Source organism: Helicoverpa zea, chromosome 15, assembly GCF_022581195.2.
Source record: "Helicoverpa zea isolate HzStark_Cry1AcR chromosome 15, ilHelZeax1.1, whole genome shotgun sequence".
Taxonomy (NCBI): Eukaryota; Metazoa; Arthropoda; class Insecta; order Lepidoptera; family Noctuidae; genus Helicoverpa; species Helicoverpa zea.
The window spans coordinates 6612314-6627157 of NC_061466.1; the positions used below are offsets into that span (position 1 = coordinate 6612314).

Consider the following 14844-nt stretch of genomic DNA (forward strand, 5'->3'; position numbering starts at 1 on the left):
TCTTTTGAAAAACATACATGCATGTGTTTTTTAATATCATAGACTTAAGAAACTTCATTCAAGCCTTCTCTATGGCCCTCGCATCTTTATATATTTTAATTAAATTGAACATAACCTACCAAATAAGGTTTTATTACAGTTTAACCGTTTACTAAAAGAACAACCAAAATATTTATTTTCCAAGTAGGTCCCATTCAATTTAAATGCAAATACGGTAAATAAATGTCTTAGTACAGTCAAGTCTTCAATCCTTGCTGCTAAACTATAAATAGATATTATGATGTAAAATAAATACTAAGACTACCTATACAACATACGAAGGGATGTATCAATGAAAAGATAATCTTTTCAGTTAAAATAATCAACGTGATATAGTTTAAAAGTGGATTTTTTTTAGGTATAGGATTTATAAGTATTGTATAGAACTTAACACTTTTGTTCTCGATTGTACATGATTCCTACATTGTCAGATGTAAACTACTTTGAACCTGGAAGACACTGAACCTGCTTGGTTTTTCGCCCACTCAGGACAACTATGCATACATTACTTTACCTTTTATTAAACTGAGAAGGACCAAAGTGAGACCCTTTAGTTTTATTTCACCAAAGATATTACCCGCATATAAAAAAGTGCACATATTTGAAAAATCCAGATAAGGTTATAGTTTTTACTATTTCTAAAACTACATACACACATGTATTTTTACGACTTTACCGTGCGGTAATGGGAAATAACAACTAAATGTAATTAAAGCGATGCTGTTCAATATATTTATGAGGTCCGAGTATTGTTACCAAAAGCTTGCAGTAGCTACTTTTAAGGTTTCGAAATGTTAGATAAATAGACACCTTTTAAAATGGGAATAGGTTAATTGTATCATTAAACGTTTTTGAAGACATCAATGTTAAATTGAACACCCACATTTTAGGCGTTATTTCTCCAAATGCCCACATAATAGATACATGAAATGACTTCGGTAGGCAAATGGGCAGTAAATCGTTTTAGGAAAGCGATTTCCAAATCATTCTTACAATGTACCTAATATCGATAAATGACTGTCCATGCAGTTTGTAATAAAATAAGATGTAGTCAAAAAGTTCGATTAAATTAAGACGAATTTATGAAATAAAAGCTCAATGCTCAAGTTTAAATTCAAAGCCTTATAAAAATCTCTTGACAACTAAGTCAAGATTGCAAGAAAGGTCCAGAGAAACAGCAACGTTTATTCCTTACTATTTATTTTTATTTTGAGAATATGGTGCATCCATTAACATAGAACGAGATCTAGTAATGCGTAGGCCGTGAAAAGGATACATAAATCTGTCCTTGATTGTCGGGAGAAAATCGTGAAACCCAACAATCTGAACTTGGACTGGCACCGTTTGAAAGACCGTGGGCGGGCGAAATTATTTATATCTTTTACCTGTAACTTAGGTACTTATATTTAAAGGACAAATATATATGTAGGAATATTTAAATAGAGAGTCTAAAGTTTCTTCACTTCAGATCTATGGAAGATATGGAATTTATTTTCCTTGGGGATATAACTATTTGAACTGTCAAAGATGCATCGCAATGCGAAACATTTGTCAACATAATCCGAATCGTATAAAGAATTGTACAAAGTAATATTGGCTTAGCAACTGTTACACGATACGCACATAGTTCACACAGTTTCTGTTTGCACCAATCCAGTGCCAATTTATAACGTTGGAGATTTCGTTACGTCAGATTGCATACAAGCATTCCGAAGTATCTCTCTTCCCGATAGCATTTTATTTACATTTAAACTAAAATAGTCTTTGGTGAATGTGGATTTTCTGCTGGATTTACGCTCAGAACAAGAACTAAATCTATCCTTTTCCTAGGTGATAAATAACTCAGGTTTTAATTTGGGTAGAAAACTATTTTTAATTCATCAGATAGAGCGTCCAATACGGCTTTTAAAACGTTTACCAAAAAGATCCATGCTAGGTAGAGAAGTTATTCACATTTGTCAACCTTAATCATGATCATAACAGATCTTTTGATATTCGATTCTCAATCACTTACATCACTGTTCTTGGAACTGTTCCGGTGGTCACCGTTAAATTTTCGCACCTACTAACGAAAGCAGTAAATAGTTTACGACCCCTGCACATCAGAGTAAACACGGTAGCCAATAAAAGTGATAACGTTTACGATTTTGCGAACGCATCAGTTACTTTGGAATCTGCAGTAAACATTTCTCAGAAGAACACTTCTAAAAAGGAGTCCATATATCCAAGAAGTTCCGTGCCAAGGGAACAAGAGTCCATATATCCAAGGGGTATCGGGCTGCCCGGGTAACTGGGTTGAGGAAGTCAGATAGGCAGTCACTTCTTGTAAAGCACTGGTACTCAGCTGAATCCGGTTAGATTGGAAGCCGACCCCAACATAGTTGGGAAAAGGCTCGGAGGATGATGATATCCAAAAAGTTCCGTGCCGGGTCTTCCCCAACAGGACCAAGTATCCAACGGACTTTTAATAAGCAGGTCGTTGAAAATATGTAGGTATAACGAGACTGAAGTTCTAGGAGAAACCCTTAATTAGTTGTGGAAGTCTACCAGTTGATGCAATAATAACAAAGTCAACATTGATTAACCTTTTCATCTATGGATTGCACCTAGATCTCGTGCTGAAGTCACATGTTAATCGCACCTTGGTAACTCGACGGGGTGTGATTCAGTAGACTGTTATCAGCAACTATGAATGTAAGTTGTGAATGAAACATAACCTCGCCTGGTTGCACGATAACCCTTAACATTGCTGATTTCAAATGTAACTATCATGTAGTGTCTAGAAATTACTATTTGTTATAAGCAATTTGACCTTTGTGATATATCCTGAAGATAGAGATTTTCGAACAATAAGTCTGTCTTTTTGTTATCCTGTTGGTGGAAGTATTAAACTAAACATGTCAACATACATAAGCAGAGCAGTACTGTGGTAGTTTACTGTTATCTAGTAAATACTGAAACCGCAGAATTCTTCACGTCTCAATCAGTTTCAGCAAATGTACAAAAAGATGATTGATTTGCACACACTTTGTGAGCAAACAGAAGTCTAATCGACTTTAAAATAAAACAACGTTCTTTCATTCCCATGTGCAGCTTGCATTATCGAGACAAAAGTCAGTAGAAACAGTAAAACCGTAGTCCCGGGAGATATTTTTAGAAATCTTTTGTTTATTCAGTCATCAAGCGCGGTGTAAGGTTGCAAGTCAACTGGTTAAGTGGTACATTTGTACATAAATCGAGGCTTCGGTACATAAAACTGTAGTTTGTAGTTGTTCACACTCAGAATGCGTTTATTTGTTTGTATGCGTATGCTTTTACTCAAATCATTAATACCTACAGTAGTCTTTTGTTTCTTTAATCTCCTCCTTTCAAAAATTTGCTCTATGGATCGTGTTTGATCAAAATCTGCATTTAGACGATTCGTTCATGTCAGATTCTAAGAAATGAAGTAAAGCTGAATACAAGACAGTGCCAAGTTATTTCGTGTAATTTTTGTTTGAAAATTACCATTTTGCATTAATCTTTTTAAAACAAATTCTGGCGGTCTCCAGATCAAAAACCCCGAACGCAGGAAATACGTTTCCGTTTGAACCAGGAATTGTACTCGAAACCTAAATCTAAAGTCTGAAGAACTGATAGAATACCCCAGTTCGATATCGCAGTATTCACTGTTCCGCTTTTTAATGACAATAAAACGCTTTTTAGTCGTTTTTTTTTTCTCCTTTCTATATAATTCTGCGAACTGTGCCAAATTATCTAATGTTTACTATTTACAAAGTAACGTGTGTGCAGGTTAACAGGCAGTTTTCATACAACTTTCTGTTAGGTAAGTGATAAGATAATCGTGTCTATGATAAGGAAAGTAAGTGGAGCAGTATTGTTTAAGAAGGAGCGGGGAAAAGATTTTTATATATTTTATAATAGGTGATGTCAAGTGCAAAAATAAGTGTATTCCAATGCAGACAGTTTCAGTCCCACTGTCTTGGTAATTTGGTAACATTATTTTTATCTAACTCCCGTAGAAGACAGTCCGGCAAAACTTAGCGGAAATTAACTAATTAACTCATTAACTGTTTTGACCTAACATGAGACCTTTAATTGTTTAAGAATCATTTTCCTAGTAGCACTACTCAAAACTTCTCCTAACACAGATCAGTCCCAAAACGCCTTATGTCACGATACGTTATCTCGACTTTCATAGCGATAATGACCTCGGCAAGGCCATTCGTCGGCTGATTATTATCTATTATTTATTTTACTAACAAGATTAACAAAACCCGCGGTGTTTTACGTGAAACTGTTATAATTTTTAATGACTCCGTATTGAGATAAATGGGTATGTAAGCTGTAAAACATGTTTTTGGTTGATTTGTTGTAATGTTCTCTCTCGTGTAATTCAGACTTGCTTTAGTCAAAGACACCGTAAAGATGAGTATCAGCAAAGTCGAGGAAATCCAAATAAAATAGTGTCTGATAGTGTCAAAAGAGTTTGGGATGTAGTGCAGCAGTCAGCAATGTTTTCTTTATGTTCGAAAATTAAGTCACTTCTGATAAACTACATAATTTCACATTAACTCGTGCTCGCGAACCCGGCTGTCACTGACCTTTGAAACTCTTTATATCTAAATAAAATAATTTCTAAAGAAATAAATCCTCAATCTTACTAAAACGTTTACTTTGTCACAATACCCGAATTATTTAAAACAAACCATTTAACATCGTTAATAATATAAACAATGAACTTTGAGGTCACATTTTTTCCCTATCGCTTGTTATTAATATAACGAACGTAAAACAAATTCGCGAATTGGCTGTTCGATAGACGGAAAAAAAAACTTCTATGTCGATAATAATGACTAATTTTTACAAAGTTATAATAATTAAATACTCGTTTTAATTAGCTCATATCTAAGACCTACGGATAAACTTTACTCTCGCAATAAATTAGCGCAGCATTAGAATTAAAATAAAATACGAGAACTAACAAGCGTGATGGCGCCACTTTTATCTCGCGTCACATATCATATCTCATAATAATTAGAAGTTTTATTAGAATAATGATAAACGGTAGCAGAACCGGATACTGACGGATCTATTTTAAGCCTACGGAGTAAAATGGGTAACTGTTCTGTCGTAGGCGAACTTATCGCCTACGAACGCCTACGCTCGTCTCATTTCTATTAACCTTAATTAATACTCCAAAAGGTCCTTAAACTTTATGAAAGATAATGAAGGACTTTGGTATCTTAATGAAGGTTTTATCATGGGATTATTTGTTGTGTCTAGATAACCGTATAGTTTAAAAAAATATTTTATTTTAACTAGCTTCGTTGTAAACGTTATGGCCTGAAAGTTAGCCTCCATTATCAAGCTGAACGTCAACCGTTAGATTATGATAACACCGAAATTACATCATTTGTTTATCAGGCGTTTATCTTTTCACATGACAACTGTAACGAGGGTATATTTTCGCATTTAGTGCAATCGAACATCCTGGTAGTAAAGTGCAATGTCGTCTTGATCTTCGATTGTAGTTATCGATAACGCATTGACGTACGCAACCAGACATTTCGACTCCTTTCCTCAAGATTGGACGCATAATCTTGATCGATTTATTGCCTACTTTTAAAGTAAAAGTTGACATCATCGTCATGATGATTCTAGAGCCTGGAAAATTAGGTGAAATCTGTGATATCCGTTGACAGATTTAATAAATAAGGTTCTAATTCGTCATTCGCGTTATTCATTATTTTACTTGCTTAGTTAGTAAGTAGATTAGTGTCATCTTCCTGCGTGATGCCCTTATCAAGTTCGGAAGTACTTTTATGACGTTTTAGTTAGAAGATGAGTATAGTGAGGCTGGTAGGTACTAAGTATATTTTTGGTCTGAATGTACGAAGTTTGGCTGTCTCTTTTCCCTCAACCGTAGCAACAGCAGAACGAAGAACAACATTTGCGGTGTTGCATACGCCCAGTAGTAAAATTTTAACGACATTGCTAGCGCGCCGAGCTCCCGGCCAAAATAAAAACCGAACGAGTCTTAGCAGGAAGATAATACGCTAATTGGATGTGGTATATTCTAATTATAAATACACGACGATTAGATTATTATCAATCTAGGAAATTATAAAGTAATTATAGTTCGGCCATTCAGAGAATGCGTTCCTGACACGTCGCGATTGAACTGACGACGTAACTACATTCATTGATTATTGATATAATAATGTTGTTTTAATGCTCCTCAATTGTTAAAACGGTAAACAACCAGCAAAAATATTTTTATCGTAACTGCAACGCCATTGCAAAGTTACGTCGTCAGTTCAATCGCGACGTGTCAGGAACGCATTCTCTGAATGGCCGAACTATACTTATAACACTTTTTTATATTGTAATTGTTATCACAAGTTTGTGCATATTTTACATAAATTGTATGAAATCAGTAAAAACACATACCCAAAGAAAACTGCAAAGTAAAACATTTTGCAACCAATAAAAATATTTCAGCTAATGTAGCTAATGCCTTCTCCGTAACATATAATATATAGTTTGACGCATGAATCTGCAATCTATTTTCGGTCGACGGCTCGCGGTTCGACCGCGTGCAAGTTCAGGGAAACAAGTCAGGGGAATGTTTTATTGAACTATGAAAATTAGGCCAATGTGCCAACCTATCCATACTAAATTTTACATGGCTATGTTTGAAGAAATTTATGTTCCAGTCACACGATACACATGCGCTATTTATGTCTACGACCAATATAGGACGACCGAAATACATTAGGAGGTTTAATGGTTCAAAATTATTAAAGCAATTGAGGTCAGTTAGACGGGTCCCAACAGATTTAGTCTAGAACTGGTACAGAGTTTCGGATATAATCACGTACGACCCAAATCTAGACCAACATAGTTGCGGACTGACTGCCTACGAAGCGTATGGCGTGAATCGCATGTTTTTTGAGAATTTAAGAAAAAGTAAAATCATTCGAAACGAGTTACAATTTGAAAGTAGAACCGTGCCTAATGTACCTAAGACAGATACGTACTAAAAATATTTCCATTGTAAGAAAAATACTGTTTATCAGTTCCTAACATCCTTTGCAAATTAATCCAGCGTGATTAACACAGTAATTAATAAGTAAATACTTCCAGTACTTGTTAGAGTTATCAGTCTAATTAAACTTTACACGCAACTATTACTATTGTTCAGATAATTTCACCTACTACAATGACAGTTTGTCACCTATGATTAATGGGAAACACCCAATTCCTGACGACATACCATTAATCAAAACAAACGCCATTTACAACGTAACATATGACAAACCATAGACACTCTTCCTCTTTCTTTCTAGGCTTATCTATGGCGCTTTCTGTCACCCTCTGAGCGTATCTATGATCTAACAGATGAACATGTGTCGCACGTGAACGTATTTATACGTCCACTTCCTGACGATAAAGACTGCGTGTTGTTTTACATAGTGAAATACATATTTAAAAACAATGTTAGTCACTACTATCGCGTCACGTGTGACTGCTAATTAGTCGAACGTGGAAGCTAGGCTAGACCTAGAACAGGAACGGACGGTAATAAATGAGGGTGACAATTGACGTCTGCTTTTTAGGTGACGAATGGTTTCAGGTTACAGTGACATTAGTGAGCTTTCACCAACTTTTAGGTTTACGAGAATAAATTCTAGTTATTTTTTTATTTAAATATTCATCAATTACTTATTAATCCGAATTATATATTTCCCTTCCGGTGGAAAATCCATTTCATTCTCTAGAATATAGTTACTTCTCTATACATCGAATTTAAAAGTTTAGTAGGTATTCTTGAAAGGAGTTTTCGTGACACAAGTTTGTTTTAATTTGAATATATTTAAATATTTTTTACCGTCGAATAGTTCGTTTTATCCATTTACTAATTCTTGCAACCGATTATGTACCTACTATTGAACTCAAATACCTACTCTTGTAACAATAAAATGCATACAGCCTACCTATAGACTTACACGATTACTCGGCGGCGGCATGCCGTTGAACTATTAACTAATTACAGTCCCGCCGTGAGACAACTCGCGAGCACGACCCGCGACCCAACGACCCGCCGACTCACACAACAAATCTCCTACAACTTACAAGGCGCACTTAAATTTTAGAACCAAAAACGGTGACGTAACAATACCTTGTAGAGAACCTTATATTAACAATGAGATGGTGCGAGCCACGAAGGCCAAAGCCAAGTTCAGGGCTTCGTTCAACGACCGCTGTTATCATTACCATTCAATGCGATGCGTTCGTACATTACGGGTACGTTTCGTTTCTTAGTACAGCGGTTCCCGAATTCTTTTGGCTTCGGAACCCTTTTCGTTTCACCATTTTTCGGCGGAACCTTAGCTTAAGTAAGAAGTAAACTAAAGACGTAAAAACACTTAGGTACGGCTCGTGGCGCGTGGTAGCGCACCAAATGGTTATATAGTTAGAGTAGGGCTGCCATCTCGAATTTCGCCAAACCCGGATAAACATTAAAAAAACCCGGACATTTGGCGTAAATCGCATTTTTTCTCCGAACGAGTTCGATTAAAAAAAATATATAATATCTCATTTGTAATCCATTAACTATTAACATATACTTAAATTCAATGAGGTGCTTCCTTACATGAACGGTGTCCGGGTTTTCCCCGGACACTTCTTGAAACCCCGCCCGGACGGCCCCCGGACGGCCTCCAAACGAGGACAAATCCGGGGAAACCCGGACGGATGGCAGCCCTAGGTTAGAGATATATTCATTATACTCAGGCGTAGCATGCCTATCTGCCGCACGGGCCAGAAAACAATTTAACCGCCCTTGAATTTGTGTATTATGTGAATAGTTTTCAGTTTGAAGACTGACAAAGTAAACGCAAAAAGAAATAGATTGGGTTTGTACAGGTGCGAGGCGAGCGAGCGCGATTTTTTTTAACTAAAAGAAGAAGTTCCAAGCACCCGCTAGCATTGAAAGACATTCAATGGTAGCCGGTATCGCGAGCGAAGCGAGCGCGATTTTTTTTAGTTTAAGTACCTACACAAAATAAATAAAACCACTGTAAATTAATAAGGTCTCAAAAAGTACATTATCCACACAAAAAAGCAAATGCAAATGAATAAGCAGCTAGCGAAGAAAGCGCTATATTGCTTTTTCTGAACCAAAGGAATAAAACATAAACATCAAAGAAATCTCGACGGTAGAGCGCGAAATTTTTTTGGTGTTGGATACTTGAACAATTAAACGAACATAAAACCAACATACGTAACATGGAGTCGCGAGCGAAGCGAGCGCGAAATTTTCGGATTCGCTGAGGTGCAAAAATTGGAAATAATGTCACACTTTGATTCATGGTAAAAATAGCCACTGGAAATACTCGTATGCCGTGTCATTTCACGTCCTGTCAAATGTATCAAAACGTATAATCCTGGCGATGAAATAAGCCCAAAAAATGCGGTGAAAGTACGAGACTAATGCCCATTTTCACCAACAATCTCTTAATCTAAGTGCCACTTAGAATAAGGGCTCTCCCAATTTCGACATAAATAACTATGGATAAGGGATACCTAAACTTTGGTGAAAACGAAATTCTTATTAAGTGTTCCGTAAATGCTCTTAGGGGATCCCTTAATTTAGGTATTTGTTGGTGAAAATGGGCATTACACTCCCGAGTGGTACCCACCTACCTGGTGCCTAAATGGAATTTTAGAATGCAATATTTAAAACAATTTAATTGAGAATGTATAATAATTTAATATTGTCAAAAGTGAAACGATTTACCATATGGAAATCTTGAATTTTTCACGGAACCCCTGAGGGCCTGTCACGGAACCTCAGGGTTCCGCGGAACCCCATTTGGGAATCGCTGTCTTAGTAAATCAATCTGCATATTAACACTTTTTAGATAGATCTGTACCGAGTCTTCTGGATTTTGAAGGAACAACTTCACGTTTCCCCGTACAAAGAAACTTTACGGATCTAGCCCTTTACTTTTAAGATTGCTTCAGTCGTTTTACATTGAAAGTGTGATAGACTGAGTGACTTTTTGGATTATAATATAAGTAAAATACACGCATTTGTTTAGTCCGATGCTCTTCAAATGATAGAGAGACACGTTTTATCAAACACAATAGTTGTGCCAAAAAATCTTGATTGTAAATCGAGACACTCAATTGCTGACAAGCATGCTTTATTCTTTAATTGCGCAAAAATGCTTACTCTAGTGTTTGCAATGTGCTTCACCTACTTTCCAATGTTTGTTTGATAAAAATAGTAAAATATTTCTAACATAGAAACGAATGTACATAGATTTCATTGCAAATGTGGAGATCAATTTTACACGCGAATGGGTTTTTCAGACAAACCATATCTTATTGAAGTTCTTTAATTTGCAAGTCCGCGATTTTTGCATTCGGTTCAATTTAAAATTGTTTACGATCATCCTCTATTTGTTATTTTTTTCAAATACTTACCCACATAAAATCACATTTAATTTTTCCTTAACAGGGTGGGCAAAGGCATGACGAGGAAGTTCAAGACAGTTCCTACATTATTAGCTGACAAATCTCGCACGGATTTTGTAAGCCATGTAAGAAAGTCTTAGTCAAAAACACAATACCACTTTGTACTGCCCAATTTAACACCCAGAACTTCATGCTTAGTTATCCGCGACTAGGCCAAGCGAGCATTGAATTTAAACTTTGAATTTGGAATAAAAAATATAAAATACTTTTTTATTTTAATTCAGGCGATATATCAGCCAATAGGTCAATATTTACAAAAGAGTTTCGCTGATGTTCCGTGGCCTTCATTGAGGCCGCGGCGACCGCAGTGCCGAGTTCATGGCGAGGGCTACTTTTATTGCTTCAGTCCATTTAACCCATTTCATTTGACGTAATCCAGCCGGCGTTTTTATCGGACGGCGTCGGTTGCTGGGGTATAGAGCGATAGGAAAGTACATGCTAAACTGTGCCAGTAATAGTTTGCAAAATGGTCTGTAGAATCGCCTAAATTATTGGTCCACATATCGCGCTATCGGATAGATTTAATTGCATAAACATAACTCATAAACGTTGGTTTAAAACTCAAAGATAATGCAGATGTGTTTTTTGGCATCCGTAAGAGATTACAAATGTACCTACTTAAGATATCACTCAGTGAAGATATCAACTTCAGTCATCAGCATCTTATATAAAAAGCATATGTTTTTGCGATTCTAATGTAAACTATCACTGTTTATTTCGAATAAAATATTTCTGTATTGCACTCATACCATTGCATGTAAAGCGGATTTATGTTCAGCAGAATTTATGGTTCATTGAACAGTATTCGTTCAAAAGTCTGTGACCTACAGAAGAGGACGTTTATGTATTTGTTAGGTTGATTTGTTGAGGCTCACTTTTATCATCAATCACAACCACTTTCAACTTTATTTCATTTTTAGAACGCAAATGTTTCTTACTAGACGTGATTGTACTACTTACATACAATGCGATGATTGTATAAACAACGAGAAACTGAACAATTTATTTTTACAATTTCTATGTCAAGACAGTTTCTAAGTCTTAACTTTACTTTTATTAATGGGGTCCATTAATATTGTGACTGAGTTGTTCATATAGATAGGTACCTTATTCTAAGAACATGCAACAGTGACAATACCTCTCCCACAAGTTCAAATTCACACCATTCAGTCTATTTGTACATACAAAAATCACCTACGCGTTCTGAACATAAAAAAAAATACAACCAACACTAATATAGGTTCCGTCACGTTTCATGACCAAGTCACAAACACCACGCAAAAAACACACAATCTATACATCTAATGAAGTAATGAGTGTTATCTATCCTGGCACAATTACAGATCGTCTGTGGGCTTCGTCACCACAGCATTGACCGCGCGACCCTCAGCCGTTCTCACGAGCCTATCGCGAAAATTAACAACGACGATTTAATTGATACAAACTGCTTGCGAGGTGACCACGGCCTGACAGCATTAAATGGCCCCATGAGTGTTGCCCATAGGCCTATAAACACTAATAGAATAAAATGCTTCCCGGCTCATGTAGAACACCAAAAACTTTGGCCGAATTGATAAAGACATAAAATTTCAATTTACGATTCAAGTTCTGAATTTAGAATAATCGATATCGAATTGAAATGGGTGCACATTTCATAACTGATGACGTCTTTAGAGTGCGTGTGTAAAATAAGGAAAAAAAAATGTTCGATAGAACTTCAGTATTATATTGCATAAACGTCATATCTGCAAATGCCTAAAGCAATTAGCAAGTCCACTCCACAAGGTTTCTTTCAGAAATGGTGGAAAACATTACCGCTAACCAATGACAGAAAATTAGCACATGTGAAATACTGTTCATTCACCTGCTAGAACACCGATATGGTTATCTGTTTACTTCAATACGAACTCTTATAAAAATCATTCATCCTCGACATTTAGATAATTTATGTGACTGGAGTACGTCTGCGTTCGATACCAAAGTAAAACAAAGTTACTGTCTTGCAAAATAGAGCAAAATAAGGGCAATATTCAAATGAAAGCATCACATACAAAATTAATACAAAGTTATAACATAACACTTGTGTGCATAAAAGCCAGACAAGCGGTGACACAAGTGAACAGAAAAATAAATCAGTAAAATTGTAAAAACACGGTGGAACAACTATTTCATTCATGCTTGGATATTTTTACGCGAAGTCACTCGGCCGGTGTCAAATGCCATAGGTCATGCACCTGTATGATAAAATCGATTTGGTCACTTAAAACATTAATATTTTATTATGCATATCGACTCAAATTGTTGCATACACGTTCCATCTTAAAATATATTAGTCCCAATTTAAATTGGTTCATTCGCACGTCGAGGTTATTGATACGTATAACAACACAATTAGCTGGATTCTACTCAATTAATTCTACACTTAGTAACAAAACGTATTCAGAAACGCCTCCGTTGAATAATTTTAGAATACCCAATTAATTATATCAACGCAATTTAAACTTTTATTTTATTTTGATGTAAATTTTTCGTGTCTTTATCACGTCTAATGTATGCATAATTATGTTGAAATTTTTAAGAATACAGTCGATTTTACGAGAAAGAATGAAAACAAGAATACTTGACAATAGGGACATGGCAGGTACTATGTGATAACGAGAGTTTGTTCAGGTGATATAAAATTGTTTCTACTCGTGTATTGATTGTAGTCATCGAGTACTTGGGCAAATAGAAAGCACTTATGGTCAATTAAATGGCCGTCCTGTTCCGATTATCTAACGCCTCTGCTCAATAGATAATGTCTGCGTACAAATATTAAACACGTTACACAATATTTGCAGAACTGTGTGTTGGTAACTGTGTGCTGTGTCAGGGTATTACAGTTCGATTTGAAAATTATTATTGAAGCGTATTGAAAATCTCCCATGAATTTATTAGGCTTTTATATTAGGGATTGAACTAATTGCAGACATGTTAAGAGGAAAAATGAAATTGCATGAATTACCTAGGTGATTTCTATACGTATACTCAGGACTATTTTTCCTGGCCATTGCCAATTTACGTGTTCTCATAATGGCTCTTACCTACATTTGCAACTTCAATGATAAAACTGTCAAAACTCTATAAACACAGATAGCCATAAAAACAAATCCCTAAACAGGAGATAATATTTATTAAGATAAGCGGTTACGAGATAATCTTTACATAATTTTTACATAGATAAATATAATTAAAATGTGAACATGAGAATATAATTAATGACATTATGTTAGAAAAAGTAAGGGTGACTACTCACTTGGATTATTGGTGTAATCTCCGTTCCATTAAGTATAGACAGTCCGTAGACGCGAAGATATTTGCCGGTAAAAAGTGAAATTTATCGCGACGTTGTCGCCCGCTAATTATTTATTCACTCGTAAGTGAAAAAAAAATGGTTCAGAAAACACCGTATTCTGTTCGCGCCAACTATATATAAACACGTGTTTTATTATTTGAATTTCGATTCCTCTATTAGAGACGATTTTATAAATAATCCTCTTTATTTTAATTCAATAAATTGGTATTTTCGTTCGCATCTGTAATAGAGTGAGTTAAGTGCGTTCGGAAAATGAGTCGGGTGCGTCGTGGGATCGAGCGGCTCGTGGAGCGGAGCGCGCGTCGCGGCGTCTTGCGGGCCACTGACTGCGCGAGCGCCCGTTTGCTGTCGATCTTCAACTCTTCCAATTTTAAATATCGAAACGGGCGGCCGCCGGCGTCTGCACGCTTTTCCGAATACACTTTCGGCAGCCTATGTCTAACGATGTGGGGCCACGAAACAGGCAAGCCTATGCATTCTCATCTTGTGTGATGCTGGCCTTATAGTTGAGTTTTAGCATCACCCCATAACATTGTATAGGTTCAGTCTTTTATAAAAAGTCAGTAATACATTTATACGGCAAAAAGCGTATACATTTTATTTTTTTATGTACATGTGATTGTAAATAAATATGATTATTTAATTCACAAAATCGGGCTGGCCGAAATGTTTTTCAAGACTCACGTAACATAAAAACAGTGACAGTACCTACTTGTAAGAAAACAACACGAAATGTCGAAAAGGAACAAAAAATTGTCACCAGTGTGACTTTAGGACACAATGACTTTACAACGCGTAAAAACAAAGAGTCACCTCAATCTCAATTATTCCATTTATTTTGGTTCAACGATAATGATAACATAAATACTTCTTCAGAGAAGCAACATTTACGTTTTCGAAAC

General features: G+C 36.0%; 1 protein-coding gene across 1 annotated transcript in view; it reads right to left on the reverse strand.

Annotated features, from left to right (window-relative positions):
• LOC124636851 (A disintegrin and metalloproteinase with thrombospondin motifs 7) overlaps nucleotides 1–14285 on the reverse strand; it is a 73035-nt gene extending 58750 nt beyond the window's left edge. The window contains exon 1 of the mRNA XM_047173043.1: nucleotides 13883–14285. The gene's annotated coding sequence lies outside the window, so the exon portion shown is untranslated. The remainder of the gene's footprint in view (nucleotides 1–13882) is intronic.
• Between the last annotated feature and the right edge of the window lie 559 nt (nucleotides 14286–14844).